We start from the raw sequence: 18,692 nt of genomic DNA on the forward strand, positions 1-18,692 counted from the left end.
AAGGATTCGTCCTTCCAAACATGTCACTATAGATTCTTGCAGCCACATATCAAGATAAGTGCTTTTATTTCCCTATTATAAGTAAGGAAACTGAGGCTCATGGAGACATGCAGTAGTGATCTAGCTGGTACTTGCAGAACCTGTATTTGAACCCTACTCTTGATTCCAAAGCCCAAGCTTATCCCATATTACCCACTGCCTCCATGGACAGAAGTTGAGGGCCCAGTGTTACCTGTTATGGTTTAAAATACTCAAACATTCTGTCTCAGAATAGTTAGCTCCATTTTCTAGATAAAGAAAACTGAGTTCACATAAGGCTATTACGTGGCAGAATTGTCAATAATGGTCTTGGAGTGGGTTAGGGAGCGGGGAGTGTTTTGAGAGAAGGAAAGAGAAAATGCCTGTGTGTGTTCGTGTGCATGTGTGTATTGGGTAAGGGGCCAGGATGCATTGTGGAGCACACATGCCAGCTGGGTAGGAGCATGGAGATGGGAGGACTCAGATGAAAGTGGCTTTGGATGGGTGGGGAGGGGAGTGGGTAGAATGTGGGTCTGGTGATGTGGCTAGAAAAGGTTGTGCCACGGAGAAATGCAGGCTCTATTTATTGAGATTTGTCCCTGAGTTTGAAAAGAGCTTTCTTTTTTCTCATGGAGGCTGGGCTTTCTCTCCAAGGCTGTGCTACTGTCTGCCCCCCCCCCCCTGGCCTCTATAGAGGCTCTGCCTGCCCCCAGGTCCCTAGCTGGAGCCCCAGCACTGTTCCTTAATTCCAGTGGGGCAGGCAGTGTGCCCACATGCCCAACTGCTTGTCCTAAAACACACAGGTAATTCATCTCAGCTTCTCTTTCAAGCCCCCTCCCCAGATGTGCAGCCTTCCCAGCAGCCAGAGGCCAGCTCTCCCCACCCACGCAGACGGCCAGCTGTAGTCCCTCATTTCCCAGGGAAGAGAGAACTAATAAAGGACAGTCTCTGAGCCACAGCCTCCCCATTCTTTCTTGTCACAGCCTCCCCACAAAACTGAGGGGAGATATATATAAAGGGAGCAAATGTGAGTGGGGATAGAGTTTCCATTTGAGGAGGGGAATGAAAGGTGGGGATGTGTGGCTGGGGCTGGGACAGGAGTGGGCCAAGGCTGGGGCCTGGGCAGAGGTGGAAGTCCTATTCACAGCTACTTTGATCCTTATGCCAGCTTCCAAGGGAGAAGGTAACGAAGGGTGTAGGACATGCCAAAGACGGTAGGCCTGGTGTGGGCCCCCAGGATGGGGAGACCTGAGGGCAGCCTTTCTTCTTTTCCTTTCCTTCCTGTCACCTTTCAGAGTCCAGCAGGAGAGTCAGGAGCCTGGGCTTCCAAGTCTAACTCCAGGCTGATCCAGAGTGTCCTTGGTCTGCTTCTTTACTCTTCTCTCCAGGCTTCAGTCTCCCCAACTGTGGAATGGACTCCACCAGAGACCCTGCAAGTCTGTGAGTTAGGAAAGGTTTTGGGAACAAATGGGAAGCCCTTTGTTCAGTGACCAGTCCCTCATGTCTAGTCCTAGAATGGGAACAACCTCCTAGCCTGTGCACTGAACTTGGCCTGCTTGGGATGGACCCACAATTCAGCCCTGTGAGGGTAACCTAAGCTGGCCCTGTTGGAGGCCCTGTGGCTTACACCAACCTTCCCAGTGGAAAAAGCCTGGGCTGCTGGGAAATCCTGCTGCCTGGGGAACAGGGCAGAAAGAGCACTGGGCTGGATGACTAGATTCTAATCCACCCTCTGCCATCTACTCCCTAGCAGACAGTGGGCATAAGGTTAATCACCACTTACCTTGGTTATCAGGAAGGTGGCAAGCGTGACATCTGAGAGATACTTTGGAAATAGTAAAGCTCTCACCAGATATTACAATTCCTGTCTGTCTTTGCATTTCCTTGGGTTCTGGCTCAATGTAGGACTTCAATGTTTGCTGACAAAGCCTTGGCATTAGAGAGTACCCACTTGCTCCTTTGCCTAGCATGGCCACAGTTCCAGTTTCTGGAACAGAGTCAGGGCGGGACAGTCCAGAGCAGTTGACCTTTGCTCAGCAGTTTTCACTCTTGCTCCAGATCTATCATTGACTGGCTATATGTTCATATCCAAGTCCTCTGACTTCTTGAAACTCAAGGCTCTTCTTTATGAAGCAGACAGAAGAATCTCCTGCTCCACCTCCCAAAGGTTTCTAGTGATAATCAATTCAGGTGCTGTCAGAGCCATTGGCTAGTTGTAAAGTGGAGAGCTGATGACACCAACTCCCACACCCACAGGACTGATGGGGTGTCAAGACCAATTTTCCTTCCTAGCAGCACGGAGGTTTAATTGGGATGGTTATTCCCAACGCCTAACTCAGGAAGGGCCTGGAAAGTGGTGACGGGGACTTCCCAAGCAGAACCAGGCCTAATTCCATCAGTACCCATCCCTGTCCCCACTCAATGTGGCCCCAGCAGGAGTCAGACATTCCAAAAGCTGCCACTCCTGCCTATCCCAGGTGTCCCAGCTCACTCTAGGGAGGGGCGAGGTGATAGCCATCCTCAGATCTCATAGAGCTTTGGAGAGGTGGAGGGAGGGAGGGAGAGAGAGAGAGAGAGAAAGAGAGAGAGAGAGAGATCAGATAGGGTGCATGATACAGAGACTGAGAGAATCTTCCAGCAACTGAGAGTGACAGGAAAGTGGGAGAAAGAGAAACAATGTGAGAGAGACAGAGAGATAGAGGATACCCAGACAGGGAGACAGAGGGAATGAGCATGTGAGAAAGAGATTGAGATGGGGAGATTGAGCAATAGATGAGGGTGAGAGAAAGATCTGGAAGAGACTGATATTGTGTGTGAGAGAGACAAGCAGAGGGAGAGAGATGAAAAAAGTAGGAGAGAACCTGCAGACATGGGTGAGATGGAGAGAGGGTGAATGTGAGTGCAGCTCTAAATCAGAGGCAGAAAGCAATTCAGATACCTTTCCTTTGGCTACCTCCCCACTGGGGGTGGGGGTGAGGGTGGGAGGTCCAGGGTGGGTTTGGAGGACTGGGGGAAGCAGGCTAGGCAGGGAAGGACTGAGCTCCTTGTGGTAGGGAAGATGTGTGTGGTGAGGTCAGCACCCCAGAGTCCCAGATTCTCTCAGCCAGGAGAAGCCCCTGGTACTTGTCCTAGCCCCTGCGGCTTCAGAGGGAGGCTGAGAGTTTACCTCCCTGTGGGGGAGAGGCTACAAGAGGGGGAAGGACCCTGACTTGGATTCTGATTACAGCTCTACCATCACTTAGCTTCAAACATAGTATTGGGCTTTTCCCATTTGGGGGCCTTAGTAGGTCTTTTTGTAAAATGAGTGAGTGTGGGGAGTATTGGGGGATTGAATGTAATAATCTTTTCCAGCTCTAGTGTTCCAGTATTCATCTAAAGAAAAGCAATAGAAAATGTGATCCCTCAACCTACAGAAATCCGCAGGTGAAGAATTTTGTCTCCATATTTTTTTTTCTATAGAGAAGACTAAGACATTCCCAGTTTCTGGAAGGAAACACAACTGGGAGGGTGGAGAAGGCTCTGAAGGACTGCTTGGTCCTGAGCAAAGGGAGGCTGTATCGGATGGAGGAGAGTTTAGGTGACCGGATTCACAATTTTGAGGGTTGCTGGGTAGGGATTGAGTACCCAGTGACTGTGCTGCCCCCAGGCAACCTGGGGGCCTGGCCACTGTGAGGAACAGTCTTGCCCCCTGCCCTAGCACCTGAGGGCTCAGTCACAGGGTAAAGAAAGGTAGTGTGGGCTGGTGTTTGCTCTAGGAGTAGGCCAGCTGGGGAAGGGTAACACAGCTCTTGTCCTGCCATACTACTGGAGTGGGGACCCACAGAGATTACATAGCCACGCCCCGAGTGCCAGGGACTTGCAGTGTGGCAACAAAGATGACAGAGCATCTGCCTTGCTGGTCGGTTGCAGGCCCACCCTCCACTTCCATTCCCACTGCTACTCCCACTCTCACACTGCACAGGTCTTGTCCTGGGATATGGGGATGAAAGGAAGGGATGGGGCCCTGCTGTGCTGGAAGGCTTTGCCCAGCCCAGGAGCTTCCTCCTCCTCAACTCCACGGCACAGGGATCAGATCTGCTCACAGCACCCTTGCTTTCCACATTGATAAACTGAAGCCATGAAGAGGTCCCAGACACACCCTCTCCTTTCTCACAAATGCTTAAAAAGTATTTCTGGTTGAGACTGAGGGCCACACCAGGCCATTGCTTGCATCCTGGTGGCTTTGTCTGAGGATAAGGATGCCAATTTCTCCACCTTTGTTCTTGATCTCCCTGAGGGACTGAAAGAAAAGATAAGTTGGCTCTACAGAAAAGACAAGGAAATGTGATATTATAACACTCATCCCAGAGGTGAGAGACATTTGAGACTCGGGAGCTTGGGTGACTTGCCCTCAGTCACAAGGATAGTGGAGGCATAGCCACTGATTTTCTAAGTTGGTTTGTTTCTTTTTCTCTTTCTCATTTTGGTAGAGGAAGGGGAAATGATAAAACTAATACATACTTGCTGCAGAAAGGTTGAACACCAACTGAAGAGTATTACCAAGAAAATATCACCTATAATCCCACTAAGACAACTTTTTGGTATCTTTCTTCCTAAACACACACACACACACACACACACACACACACACACACACTCAATCTTCCTTTTTACATAAGAGAGCATACTGGCCATTCTCTGTGGGTTTTAAATTGTGGTTAAAATCACATAACAGGAGAATTACCCTCCTGACAAATGTTGAGGGATACAGCATTGTCAATATAGGCACACTGCTGTACAGTAGATCTCTAGAACTTCTCCGTCTTGCAAGACTGTAACTCTACCCCCTCCCCAGGCCCTGGCAACCACCATTCTACTTTCTGTTTCTAAGAGCTTGACTATTTTAGATTATTCATATAAGTGGAATCATGCAGTACTTGTTTTTTTTTGTGACTGACTATTTTAACTTAGCAAAATGTCCTCCAGGCCCATCCCTGTTATTGCAAATGGCAGGATATACTTCTTTTGTAAGGCTGAGTAATATTCCATTGTGTGTCTATGTATATCACATTTTCTTTATCCATCTATCCGTTGATGAATATTTAGGCAGTTTCCATCTCTTGGTTATTGTAAATAATGTATGGGGCTGCAGATAGCTCTTCAAGATTCTTTTTTAAAAAATATATTTTATTGATTTTTTACAGAGAGGAGGGGTGAGGGATAGAGAGTTAGAAACATCGATGAGAGAGAAACATTGATCAGCTGCCTCCTGTGCACTCCCTACTGGGGATGTGCCCACAACCACGGTACATGCCCTTGACCAGAATCGAACCTGGGACGCTTGAGTGGGCAGGCTGATGCTCTATCCACTGAGCCAAACCGGTTAGGGCAACTCTTCAAGATTCTGACTTAAATTTTGAATATATACCCTGAAGTAGGATTGCTGGGTCATATGATATTTCATTTTTAATTTTTGGAGAAAACTCCCCAATGTTTTCCATAATGGCTGCACCATTTGATTTTTTAAGGGGGGCAATTTGAGAATGAGTTATTAACAGTGATTTTTTTTTTGCATTTCTTATGGTTCTAGAGGCCTCTTATACAGTATATAAGTATATATTGTAACATATTTATGCATTTCAGTTCTCTATTATATGTTTTGAAATATTATTTGCTGTTTTTCATATTACTTCATATTATTAGTATTATTATTTTTAACAATTTCTTAATGATTTCTTCCTCAGTACTTCAACTTGTCTTTTCATTCTTTTTATTTTTCTTTCATGGATGCCATGTTCTTTGGAAGCTTGTTTAGACCAAGTTAATGGCCATTTGAGCTTCCTCCATGTGAATAAGAGTTCACTTTTTGAATAATAAGAATTATATGTCACGGGGCAGGGGGGAATCAGGATTTTAGAAATGCTTAGGTGGGGCATGGCCAAAAAAAGGTTGGGAACCACTGCCCTGGAGCAATAATAGCTAAGAGTGTAAACTTTGGCAGCAGACAACCCTAGGGTCAAGTCCAGATTTTGCCACTTCCAGGCTGCCTGGCTTTGGGCTGGTCAATTCCTCTCTGAGCCCTGGCTTCCCCATCTGTAAAATGGGGATAATAGTGGAATCGACTTCATGGCCCTTTTGTGTAGCCTCACTGAGCATGCCAGGACTCAATGAGCAAGGCACAGAAATTCCCCCATGAGCATCAGCTATTATTATTATGGGAATGTTAGGAGGCCTGAACAAGTTCCTTCCCCTCTCTCTGGCCTCAGTTTCTTCATCTGTACTAAAGAAGACTGTACTGGATGTCCCCTTTCAGCTCTGATTGTCTTGAGGTTTTTATAAGTGGAGGTGGAAGAAGGGTGGATTCTAGCCATGGAAGAGCTGGGCACTCCTGCTCAGATCTGCTTGTCTTTGTGGGCCTCAGCCCTTTCCTCCAGCAGACCTCTCTCCCCTGAGGCTGAGACCCAGAAAGGTTCTCACATGCTCCTGGCTTGGTGGGGCCTTTGGTGAGAGTCAGGCTAGACTAGGCTGCACCACTGCAGTAAGCCTTTCTGTGGGCCTGAGTTGCACCTATCAACACACTGGAGAATGTAAACATTTGATTTTGGCACCTTTTAGGAGAGTCAAAGGGAGGGAGAAGCTTGTCCTCCGGTGGCTGGGATTGGGCAAAACTGGGCTCACCTTGTTCTGGCTCAGAACCGGCTACTCAGTTTGGTTTTATAATGACAGAGACAGCCTCTAATATGGGATTTCTGTCAGTCCTTGAGTCTGGCTCTCTTTTTGCCTGCAGAAGGGGCCCAACCATGAGAGGGCTTTCTGAAAGTATTGACTCCAATTCTTCACATTATATAGATGGAGGAGACACTGAGGCCAGGAGGGGAGAAAGGATTGGTTTGCACTGCTTATCCTCCTTCCATGTTACTGGGTAGGGTGTGAAGATCAGTTCTGTTCTAGCTTCCCTGGAGATTATGGGTTCATGGGATATAGGTTAGATAAGCAGATGAACTTTCCAGCAAGGCACTGAGGTCATCTAATCATACAATGTCAGACCAGAAAGGAGCCATGAGACGTTGGAAAATGATTTTTAGCCACATAAAATGTACGGCTTGTGGCTTCGGTGGGGAATCCAACCCCCATACCCTCCTCCTGTAGCAACCGAAGATACACCTGCAAAGAACCCTGGGACTAAGCTCACAAAGAGGGAATCGCCAACTTGAGGTCCAATGAGGAGGCATAGTTTTGCCCATTTTGGTGTCCCTTCCCAGGGCACACACTGCCTGATCTCTGCCAAAACACAAGCTCTCTGGGGATTCCAGCTTATAGTTTCTTTAGCATCTCTACTTCTGACCTGCATATGTAATATTAGGGGTTCAGCTCTGTGTTGGCTGTCTGAGTCTGTGTGTACCAAGGGGTACCAGACCGGGGAGGGGCCACCAGAGCAGTTGGGAGAGCCACAGCCCAGGGCTCTGACAGCTGTTGCCATCTGTCTCCTGACCTCTCCCCAGTAGCAGCAACCTGGGTCCTTTCCTAGGCAGCCCCTATGTACCCAGGAGTTCCCCAGAGGACTGTGCCCATAGTCCTTAGGCCACAGGATGCACTGGAAGCGGAAGGTTAGTCCATCCAGTCATCACCCCTGTGGTCCACAGCCCCTTCTGAAGTCCAAGCAGGTGGCAGTGGCAACTGTTGCCAATGAAAGCCAAGGCAAAAAAAAAAAAAAAAAAAAAGCAGCCCAGGATGGTTGAGGTGGGGTCACAGGCCTGTCAGGACATTTTTTTTATCCTTCACTTAATTTCATTCTGATCCTATTTTTGTTAGTTCCTGCTTGGAGACCAAGAGTGGCAGCCCCTCTGTCTTCATTATATCAGAGGAGAAAGATAAGTACTTACTCTGTGCCAGTCATTCGGTTAGGTGCTTCTCTTACATGATTTTATTTACTCCTTAACCAACCCCATGAAGTAGGCATGATCATCTTTATTTTACAGCAGAACTAACCAAAGCCCAGAACTAACCAAAGCCCAGAGAAGATGTGCTACTGCATTAAAGCCATACAGCAAATAAGATTCTGTACTGGGTTGGGAACTTGCTAGGCTGCTTTGCCCCACAGCTGGTGCTCTTTCCATCTCTCCTACAAGTCTCTCACAGAGACTTAGAAAGAAGTTGGGGTAGGGCTTGGAAAGAAGAGGGTAGAGGTTGAGTACCCCTGTCTGGGGCCACTGGCACACTGGGTTTCCTTTTAGCCCTTCTTCCCCCTTCTCCCTCTCAGCTCTGAGACCTGGTAAGCAGCATGGAGGACTGGATGCTGGGAGGGGCCGAATGGGACTGGGGGACAGGAGAAGTAGGGCTGGAGGATGCATAGAGCTGCCCCCAGGCCCCAGGAACTCCTTGATCGGCCCCCTGACAGTGGGGGTGGCTTCAGAGAGACCTGGGAATAGAAAGAAATTCATTAGTGGATGTGCAAGTCCCAAACCGATTAGCGATTTATACTCTGGGCTCAAACAGCAGGTGGCTTAGGTTTATTATCTGACTTAACCCAAGAGCCACCCAGTTCCACCCTTCTCTCCTTTCCCTTTTTTCCTGCGGTCATCAGGAATGGATCCTCAGTCTGACTTGTCCTAGACCATTTCTTTAATCCCTACAGCATAGGCCAGTTCCCAGGAGGGTATGTGCTGGGGATAGTAGTGGTGGTAGGGTGCTGGGATTACCTTCTGAATGGCAGGAGGTTTCTAATCTGAGCTTTGACCATTCAGGGACTAAAGAGGATTTAATTTCCATTTGGGGGCAGGGAAGGAAAGATGTAGGCTAGCTATCAAGGGGAACTTTCAGAATGCTCAAGCTTTGATTCCTGGACTGGGATAAATACACTGTTTGGCTGTGAGACAGGCACTGGGATGGAAATGACACAGGCTGAATCTGTACCCAAAGGGAACTTCCTCAGAAGATGCCACTTAAATGTGTTATTAAACCCTCAGGACTTTTAAAGCAGAGAACAAAGTAACTATGAACACCCTTTAAAGTGATATTGAGAGTTCCCAAGGAAGCTCTGTGTCCTTCTCACTCTCCCATGCCTTGGGATGAAGACATGTGAGTCCCCCAAACCTCCACCGCAACCCCTACCCCCCACACTGTACCTATGGTTATGGCCACCATCTCCTTCTCTATCCTTCAACCTTATGTCCCCCCCCCACCCCTCAGGCTCTGAACCAAGGGACCAGCATTGATTTCTGAGCTTCTTTGTAGTGAAAACAGAGGGTGGGCCTGGGTCTGTCTCAGTTGGGTTCTACTCCCTCCTTCATCTCCAGAGGAGGAGGCGGTGGTGACCTTGAGTTCCCACCTCTAATCAGCAGCTTTAGTGACGAACTAGGAACATCCCTAGGTGCCATTAGCTCCAGACGAGGAGATAGGAAATGAGGTGAATTGACTCCCCCCAATTCTGGGAGCACCCCCCAATCCCCAATACTGAGCTCTGAGCTTATGGATACAAGTGGAAAAGTCACTCAGCCAGCCCTTGCCCAGCTTCGAATGTTACTTCCTTGACCCTTTGGGCTTCCAGATCAGGGCAGGAGACTGCAAAGTCTGCCTGGAATGCTGCTTCTGTGGAGTTCCACTTTCAGGAAGTTCTTCCTCATGTCTGACCTTAAGCCTTCCTGCTATAACTAATTTTTTTTTTTTGGTTCTGTCCAGGGAATTATGAGGTGAAGCTTTCTTGTTTGAGATCACAACGTGAGCGGAACTTAGAAGATTGGGAAGCACGGGCTGGACCAAGGAGCCTGAAGGGGTTCTGAGTGTGCTGGAGTAGGAGCTGAGAGGCGGGCCCCTTCCTCCTGGTAGCTCTTGAGGTTTCTGCTCCAGTCCCATTGCCTCCTTGTTCAGAGTCTTGTCATTCATAATCTCTCTTGGTACCATTAGTCCTTCCTGTTAGTCAATTATTCCAAGTGCTGTGTGCCCATCCCAGGTGAGACACTGCTGGGGGTAGGGGCAGCACTGACAAGAATGTGACTGAAGTGACTAGGTTCTACCCTTTAGAGGCTCCCAGCCCAGCAGCCCTTCCAGGCCTCACCTCCTCTCCTATAAACAACCTGGGCTGGGGGTGCTTCCAACCCAGCTGACTTGAGTAATTAAAATCTCTCCTCTTCCCCTGACAGACGACCTCCAAGGTCCATTTCAGGTCTATGATTCTATGATTCCAGCTGGGGGTATCCAATTAACCCTTATCATGCTTGGTTGGACTTCGTGAGCAGTGGAGTGGAAAGAGGTGGGGATGCACACACTAGGATTTTCCACTCCATTCCTCCCTTTCCCCTTTTCTCCCCATCCCTGCCTTCTCCATGCCAGGGACCTGGAGTCAGAATATCTATGAAATGACAGGGCTACTAGTGGATGTGGCTCTGGGACACTCCCTCTCTCTAACCTGAGCCTGAGGGCCAATGGTAAGTAGACCAGCCATGGCTTTGCATGGTATCTGCTTGGCTCTTGGTCCAGGGCCAGGCAGAATGTGTTCCCAAAGGAAGATCTTTAAGGGCTTGGCTGAGGTAGGAAGAGTAGGGGCTTTGGAAGCAAGATAACTGGCCAGTAGTAAATAGGCCATCCAAAAGCCCAGAATCTTTGGTCATGTCTCCCCCACCCAGTGCCAGGGCAAGGCAAGGCAGCCTCTTCCTGGTGATACATTATGCCCATTCTCCATGGGCATGAGATTTGGACTCTACTCAGGATGATGGTGGAGACATAGGTGTGGCCGTTGTCAGAGCTCATGTGGGCCTTCGAGACTGCCATAAACAGGCACCTTATGGGCCACTTAAGATCCTCAAAGTATTTTCTTTGGCTCACAGAGTGCCTACATTAAAAAGGAATTAGCTGCCATCATTTAAAATTCAGGAGATTTTTACATAAAAATCCAGATTTATAACTTCTAAAAAATCCAAAGAGCTAGTAACACCAGGCCCACATTTTCACAAGGCAACACTGAAGCTGAGTGGCAGCTGTCCCCTCATCCAGGGTACATATTCTGCTTCTCTACATCCCCACCAATTTGAGTTTACCCTTCATGGGGGTAAATGGGAATATTGAGGTCCAGAGAGAAAGGAGGCCACTTTCCCAAGGTCATCCAACCAGAGTGGGAGACCAAGTCTCCTGCCTATTGGCCAGCCCACACCCTTTCCCCTGCACCCTTATCCTCAGAGCTCTGCAATGCCCCTTTGCCACTGTTGTTCCCTCTATTCCCAATGCCTGGTGGCTGCAGCAGCTAGGCTTTGTCTGATTGCCTTCCTGCACAGCCCTTTCAGCTGCCTGGGCCCCAGCCCTGGCCCAGGCCCTCTTTCGGGAGAGAGCAGAAGCTCTGCGGGGCCTCTGCAGCCAGGCCCCATCTCCCGCAGCTCTGAACAAGAATCTCATTAAGTTCAGGGGTGGCAGCCATGGGGCCTGGGGCAGCCTGACCACAGAGCTGGCTTCCTTTTACAAACAGCCGGTTGGGGCTGGGCCGGCTGGGCCTGTACATGGAGCGGGCCCTAACACTGCCTGTCCAGCTCTTGAGAGCTGCTCTTGCTTCCTCCCCCACCCACCCCTCTGACCACCCAACCCTGCTCCTGTCTCCCATCCCTTTAGTTCTCTTTCTTCTATTCCTTTTTCTTTCTTTCTTTCTTTCTTTCTTTTTTCTTTCAGCCTAGTTCTGTTTCTGTCACTTTCTGTCTTGGTTTTGTCATCTCTTGCTCAGCCCCCATTCTCTTTCAGGGTCTGGCTTCCCACGTCAGCCCTAAAGTCCTGCTTGCTTCCCTCTGCCTCCATCTTGCTGCTCCAAAGGGGTGCCCTCCTAGCTCCATCTCTGAGATTCACTCTATCTCTCAGTCTCTCCAGCTGCTAGCTCTTCCTCATTCGGGCTCTAGCCTGCTCTGTCTGTGTTTCTGAGGCTGCCATGGGACGCTTCTGCAGAGGTTTGCTGTGCTGGATAAACATGGCCCCAGCAGCAGGATGTGAGGAATTCTGCTGACGGTGCTCTCCTCAGGGGGGCTGAGGAGGGGCAGTGTGAGCCGGAGGCCAGGGGCCCCAAGTATATGGCAGTGCCCTTTCAGTGCCTGTGTGCCTGCCCCCTGAGCCTCTCAGCCAACTGAGTGTCTCCCTGCATAGAAAAAAGGGGCTGCTCACCCTGAGCCTAGCCCAGTCTTTGACACCCCCCCTCATTAGACACACACTATGCTCACACTTCCCTCCAATATGCATGGCCCAAAGCCAACTAAATAGAATTCAGTGCTGTGTTTCTCCTGGCCTGCCCTGCCTAGGCCTCCAGGTCAGGGGCTTTGGGGAGGGAAAACAACCCCAAGGGCTTTAAAGAAAGGTAGTAGATGCAAAAACCCATTGGAGATCATTGCAGCCATCCTTCTGCTCCCAGACAATAGCCTGTCCTTTGCAATCAATCGTTCTGTATTTAAAATCCCTACCCTTAGAAGAAAAGTTTATCACCCTTCCCCCCCTCACCCATTCAGAGGCTTTATCCAACTGTCTTGTCAGAATGTTCTTACATCAAACAAATTCCTCGTCCTGAGACTCAGATGGAGTGTGGATGTGCTAGTGATGTGTATGGTGTGTGGGGCATGTGTGTGGCAGTTTGGGTAGGGCTGGTACCCAGACAAAGTGGAGACGGGATCATTTGTTTGGGAACAGTGACAAGAGCAGGGGATGCGATAGAATGCAGGGAGCTCAGAGAAGATGTTGGCACAATAGTCCTCAGAGAGACCATGGGGTCCAGTGGCAGAGGGGCTGAAGGAGAGAAGACCTAATAGCGCAGGAGAAGCTGTGGACACAAATGCTGAGCAAGGGGATGCAGAAGGAGTTAAGTGGTGTGAGTGCAGGAGGTTTCCAGAGGAATGGGGGCAGATCTTGGGGAGAAAACTTTCAGACTGAAGAACATAAGTGCTGTGGAGTTATGTGGAGAAAAGAGAGGGTCTTTAGAGGGAGGCAGCAAGGCCTGCTTCCAGGAGCAAACACTCATGAAACACCTATTCTTAGGGTGACAAACTCCTTTTGGTTTGCTCAGGACTATCCAGATTTTAGCACTGAAAGTCTCACATCCTGGAAACCCCTCAGGTAAACCAGGATGGTTGGTCACCCCACTCACTACCCACACACTCACCCACCTGCCAGGCAGTGTGCACAGGATGGCTCATATCAACCTCGCAACAACTCTGGAGCAGGCGGTGATGGAGTGTATTAGCCCCATTTTACAGATGAGAAAATGGAAGCTAAAAAAATTGAAATAACTTGCTTTAACATCACACAGTAAGTGGCAGGTTTGAAGCCAGGTCTACTGTTGAACTGCATTGAGTCATTTTATCATAGACTCAGAGAACTTCAGGGATAAACTTAGTAACCCCCCACCTCATCCCCTTCGCACCCTCCAACCTTAGCAGAAGTTCAAAGTCTTGGCATGAGGCAATGTCATTTGGACCTACTGCCCAAGTCCACTGGGCTGGGGCAGGGAGTGGGGGTGGTCTAGAGGAAGGGGAGCTTGGTTCCCTTCAGCACAAGGCTGACGAGTCTTTACCATGGATTGCCACCTATTGATTTTTTGGCTTCCCCCCCCCCCAGCTGAGGACAGGACCAGTGGCTGGGGGGCAGAGGTGGGAGGCAGAAGCTGGGAGAAATGCTGAATGGGGTTCTCCAGGGCCTTGCTGGGTTCCTGGGCTCCAGGTGGTGGGCCTGGGAAGGGCTGGCCCAACATCTGACAGCAAGCTAGGGGCTGGGCCCCAGGAGTTCCTCACTGTTGGTCAGGGCCTCTGGTGTGCTGGAGTGTGAGGAAGCAGCCACAGCACAAACAAACAGAGCCTGTGAGGACAGGAAGCAATTACGGACCACCTGGCCTAGGCTGCTCAGAGGGCAGGCTGAGGCAGGGATAGGTGGCCAGCGAGGTGTGGCCTGGGGCAAGGCCAGGGAAGCAGGGTATAAAGCGGTTCTAGACTGGTGAGATTCTGGGGATCCACAGCAGGTGTCCCCCTGCCTTTGAGGGACATCTCTCCCACTTAGAAATAACTTCAGAGAAAGGGCTCTGTTGGTGGGCACAGGATCCTGGTTTCTGGTCAGAAGGCCTTGATCCAGCTGTGCCAATCACGTACTTTATTTGAGGCCTGTCCCTTTCACTCATTGAGCCTTGGTTGTCCCATCTGTACAGTGAGTGGTTGTAATAAATGATCTTCAACCATCCCTCCAGTTTTGCTGCCCCATAATGCTCTAAAATTTCTGAGAGCTAAGGATTTCTTAGCTAAGAAGATTTATTGAGTTCCAGCTGTATTCAGACACTGGGGCTAACTGGCGGGGTTGGGGAAATTTGAGTTTAAGACCTGGGTTCTGTCCTTAAGGAATAATATTATCTTAAAAATAATATGTATTGAATATATTCATATTAAGCTGGGAAGTATATTAAAATGATCTTATTGAATGTCCTCCCAAGTCCTGTGAAGAAAGTACTATCATTATTCTCATGTTACAGATGAGGAAACTGAGACTAAGGAAAGTTAAGTGAATTGCCTAAGATTGCATATCCAGACTTTCACCTAGAGCAGTGATGGCGAAACTATGACACGCGTGTCAGAGGTGACACGTGAACTCATTTTTTTGGTTGATTTTTCTTTGTTAAATGGCATTTAAATATATAAAATAATATCAAAGATATAAGTCTTTGTTTTACTATGGTTGCAAATACAAAAAAAAAAAATTATATGTGACACGGCACCAGAGTTAAGTTAGGGTTTTTCAAAATGCTGACACGCCGAACTCAAAAGGTTCGCCATCACTGACCTAAAGCTTCCTTACTGCAAAGCCAGTGCTCAGAACCTCCATTCTAAGTTATTTTATTGTAGATGATAAACCAGTAACTGCCCTCATTCTGTGTAATTCTATTTATTATCTCATTTCAGCTTCCCAACAGCCATGTGGGTCTGGGGATATTATGCCCACCTTACAGATGAGTGGATTGAGGCTCTGAGATGGGAAGAGCTTGCTGCCCTCCTTCGGATGCCTGATGTGTGTTGGGTTGCAGCTAAACTCTCCTGTCTGCCCACCCTTGGTCCAGCACTGCTGCAGTACCTGAGAAATGTCCCATTTTGTCACTCACTAGGGGGTGGATGGATTGGCAAGCAGCATCTGGTCCTTTGCTCTTGCTTAGGTGTCTGCATCCTCCTCTTTTCTCCCCTTCCAAGGTTTTATTGAGCACCTATGACTGTCCAGTTGCTGTGCTGGGGTGTTCTGCAAAATAATCTCACCTCTGCTCCATGAAATAATTTGAACCCTCATTTTAGATGAGAAAATTGAGGGTCAGGCACTCCCAGAGAGTAACTGGGCATTCCTGCCTGCCTCCCTCCCAGTGCCGAGGCTGCAGAGGCTTTAGGACCTGTGCTTACAGTCCCATCCACTTCTCAGGACCCCTTTAGTGAACTGCTTAGCCAAGACCAGATCTTCCTCTAAGCTCCTAGAAATGAGGCCATGTTCAGCCCCTCTCACAGCTTCCTTCTTCCCTCCCTCCATGTCCAGCTCCATTTTCAGACTTTCATAGAGCCGCAAAGCTGAGGGCACTGGGGGGGGGGGGGGGGGGACTCAAGCCACAAGTGTTCTTGTGCTGCTGGGTCCTAGCTCATAGTTATTGTCAGAAGCTCTATTACCTAAACAACCTCATTTATGCCTCACTACAATCCAATGAGGTAGATCCTGGTATTATCATCATTGTTCCCATTTTCCAGATAAGAAAATTGATTCTCAGGATGTTGAATGGATTGCCCATGGTCATCAGCTGGTAAATGTCAGAGCCAGGATTCACACCCAAGCCAGCTAGTACAGAGCCCCTGTGCTTAACCAACATGTGAAGGCCCTTAAGCGCCATCCTAAAAGATTATGGTCTTGATCCTGAGGCAAGAGGAAGTGATTGAGGGGCTTAGACTAGGAGGTACATAATCTGCTTTGTCTATGAGAACAATCTGTTTGGTTTCACTGAGGAGGAGACTTGGAGGGGCAGATGAGAGGCAGGGACACAAGTGAGAAGATTGGGGTAGGTGGAATTCCAAGGACAAATTATTGTAACCCGATTTAGGGCAGTGACAGTGGCTGTGAACAGAAAGGGGCAGAGATGGGGATGCCTGGGACATGAAGGCAGAACCACTGCACTGCCAAAGGACAAGTGGGGCCTGGAGTGCTTCTTCTGCTCTTCCTGCCAAACTGTGTGCCCTGTTAGCATCTGACCTCAAGAAGGTGTACCCTGTTCTGGCTGGGTGACTCAGTTTTTTGGAGCATTGTCCCATGCACCAAAATGTTAGGGGTTTGATTTCCAGTCAGAGCACATACCTAGGTTGTGGATTTGATCCACCATCCAGGTGCGTATTGGAGGCAACCAATCAATGTTGCTCATATTGATGTTTCCCTCTCTCTAAAATCAATAAAAACATATCCTAGGGTGAGGATGAAAAAAAAAAGAAGGTATAAACTTTTCTAAATAGTGGCAAATGCAATGAGAGATGAGAGAGAGAGAGAGAGAGAGAGAGAGAGAGAGAGAGAGAGAGAGAGAGAAAGAGAGAGAGAAAGTCTAGAGATAGACAGCAAACTGTTAACAATGGCTCTGCTTGGGAGAGAGGTAAATGAGAACTTAATTTTGCCATATACACTTAGACATTGTGTGCACTTTCTCACAATGAGTATGTTTAGTTTTTAAAAATAATAGAAGTATTTTGTAAAGGAATCAAACCTTAATGCTCAGGCTTGGTGTGACTTTCAATTGAGATAATAAATAGTACTTTGCAAATTGAGGGGTTGGCATAACTGGTTAGTGGTCTTCCCATCCCTATTGTGAAAAAGGCAAAGGCAAAGTGTCTCAGGGTGCATCATTTCCAGACACAGAGCACTAGCTGGGTGAACCCTGGGAAGTAGGTGATCAAATTTAGCTGCCCTGGGCTCCTCATTGTTGCCTTGATCACATCAGCTCCCTGGGGCCAGGCAGAGTTTGCACAAATGGGAACTTTAGTGATAGGCCTTTGCTGGGGCCCTGGAATCAGTGACAAATTGAATGGGATAAGTTAATAAAAGCTGTTCCATGTGTGAGGCATCCCAGGGCATAGGCAAGGGGGTTGGCCAGGGAGTCACACAGGGCACCTGGACTCTTCAGGAACCTTAGGCAAGCCCCTCTACCTCTCTGGGCCTCAGTTTCCCCAGTCGTACCATAAGGAGACTGTGCCAGCTCTAGCATTCCAGGAGTCTCTAATTAAAACGGCCCCCTGTGTATTAATCTTCTTGTCAAGTTTTAACTAATGGCTGATGAAGCCAGATCAGGCACCAGCTGCCACCCCCTCCTGCTGGGAGGCAGGGGACACCCACAGGATGCTTGACCTGATAATCACTGCTACATGGCCTCTATCCCCGTCTCTCTACTCCAGGCCTCCTCTCATTGCCCAATGCTTTCCCACTATATTACATCACCTAAGGTTTGAGGGCTAGTGTGTGTGTGTGTGTGTGTGTGTGTGTGTGTTTATTTGATGATGGTAAAGAGTATAGCTTTCACCTCAGCTCTGCTACTAACTAGCTCTGTGATCTTGGTTTGTAACTTATCCTCTTGCTTCTTCAGTATCCTCTTCCATTAGATGGAAATAGCATTTGGCTGCAAGTAACAGAGAAAAGCAACATTCAAAATGTCTTATAAAATAATTATAGCTATTATTCCACAAAGTCATAAAGAAGAGTGCTTCAATTGTTGGTTCATTCAGCATTAGGCAATCAGTTTTTTCTATCTCTCTGCTCCACCATTCTCAGCTCTTGGTTTTTGTCCTTAGGTCAGCCCATCATGGTCATAAAGTGGCTGCAGCAGCTCTGAGTATTATACTAATTCAACAAAATACAGACTGGAAGAAGTAACAATCTTGCCTTATGTCCCCCCCCCCCTTTTTTTTCTTCAAATAAAATATACTGTTTATTTTTAGCTCATTTTTCTATGAGAGCTCATTATTTTTTAAAAATCTTTATTGTTGAAAGTATTACATAGATCCTCCTTCCCCCCCCCCCCCCATAAACCTTATGTCCCCATTTAAAAATAAGGCGGCCTTCCTCAGAATCCCCTATCAGCTTTCTGATTGGCCAGAAGTGTGTCACATGCCCACACTGAACCCAACCACATGGCAAAGAGTTTGGATATATCATGACTGGCTTAAATGAGTATTTTCAACCCTGCAGATGGGGCCTGATTGCCAATATTTTTTAGAAGTTCTCCAAGTGAGTCAGATATGCTTAGACTAACCAAAATTCAGCTCCTATAGCCCAGCATCCCATGTGCTGGCTCTGACAGAAAAGGGGAAGTGGTGGTGATTGGCTGCTAGTTACCCAATATCCAGACAAACCCTTTGTCTCCTATTGGCACCAGGAGACGGGTTTAAACCCATACAAACATGTGTCCTCCAGAATTTGCCTCCCAGGAATGCCCCACCTTTAGAATGTAAGTCTGCCCTAAAGCAGTTGCTTTTAAACCTGATTACTTGTCAGATTCTCCTGAGGAGCTTGTTAAAAATAGAGATTTTTGGGCCTACCTAATGGCTATGGAATCAGAATTGTGAAGAATGGAGCCCAAGAATTTAGACATTTACAGGTGTGAGCACACACAAAGACATATATTTGTGAATTCCTGCAGTGATTCTTCAGCCCTTATCCATAGTGCTTGGGGAGGACTGCTTCACATATCTCTCTGA

The 18,692-nt window shown here is 48.1% G+C and overlaps 1 protein-coding gene and 1 long non-coding RNA gene across 3 annotated transcripts in view; one reads left to right on the plus strand and one right to left on the minus strand.

The window, feature by feature from the left end:
• The window catches only part of EFNB1 (ephrin B1), a 93,645-nt gene that overhangs the window by 72,657 nt on the left and 2,296 nt on the right, over positions 1-18,692 (plus strand). The window lies entirely within an intron of this gene.
• LOC308510797 overlaps positions 8,324-18,692 on the minus strand; it is a 266,084-nt gene continuing 255,715 nt past the window's right edge. Inside the window, exons 2-3 of the long non-coding RNA XR_013995436.1 lie at positions 17,519-17,614; positions 8,324-8,416 (exon numbers count right to left, since the gene is read on the minus strand). This is a non-coding gene — a long non-coding RNA (uncharacterized lncRNA). The remainder of the gene's footprint in view (positions 8,417-17,518; positions 17,615-18,692) is intronic.

This window comes from Myotis nattereri (genome assembly GCF_964212035.1).
Source record: "Myotis nattereri genome assembly, chromosome: X".
Taxonomy (NCBI): domain Eukaryota; kingdom Metazoa; phylum Chordata; class Mammalia; order Chiroptera; family Vespertilionidae; genus Myotis; species Myotis nattereri.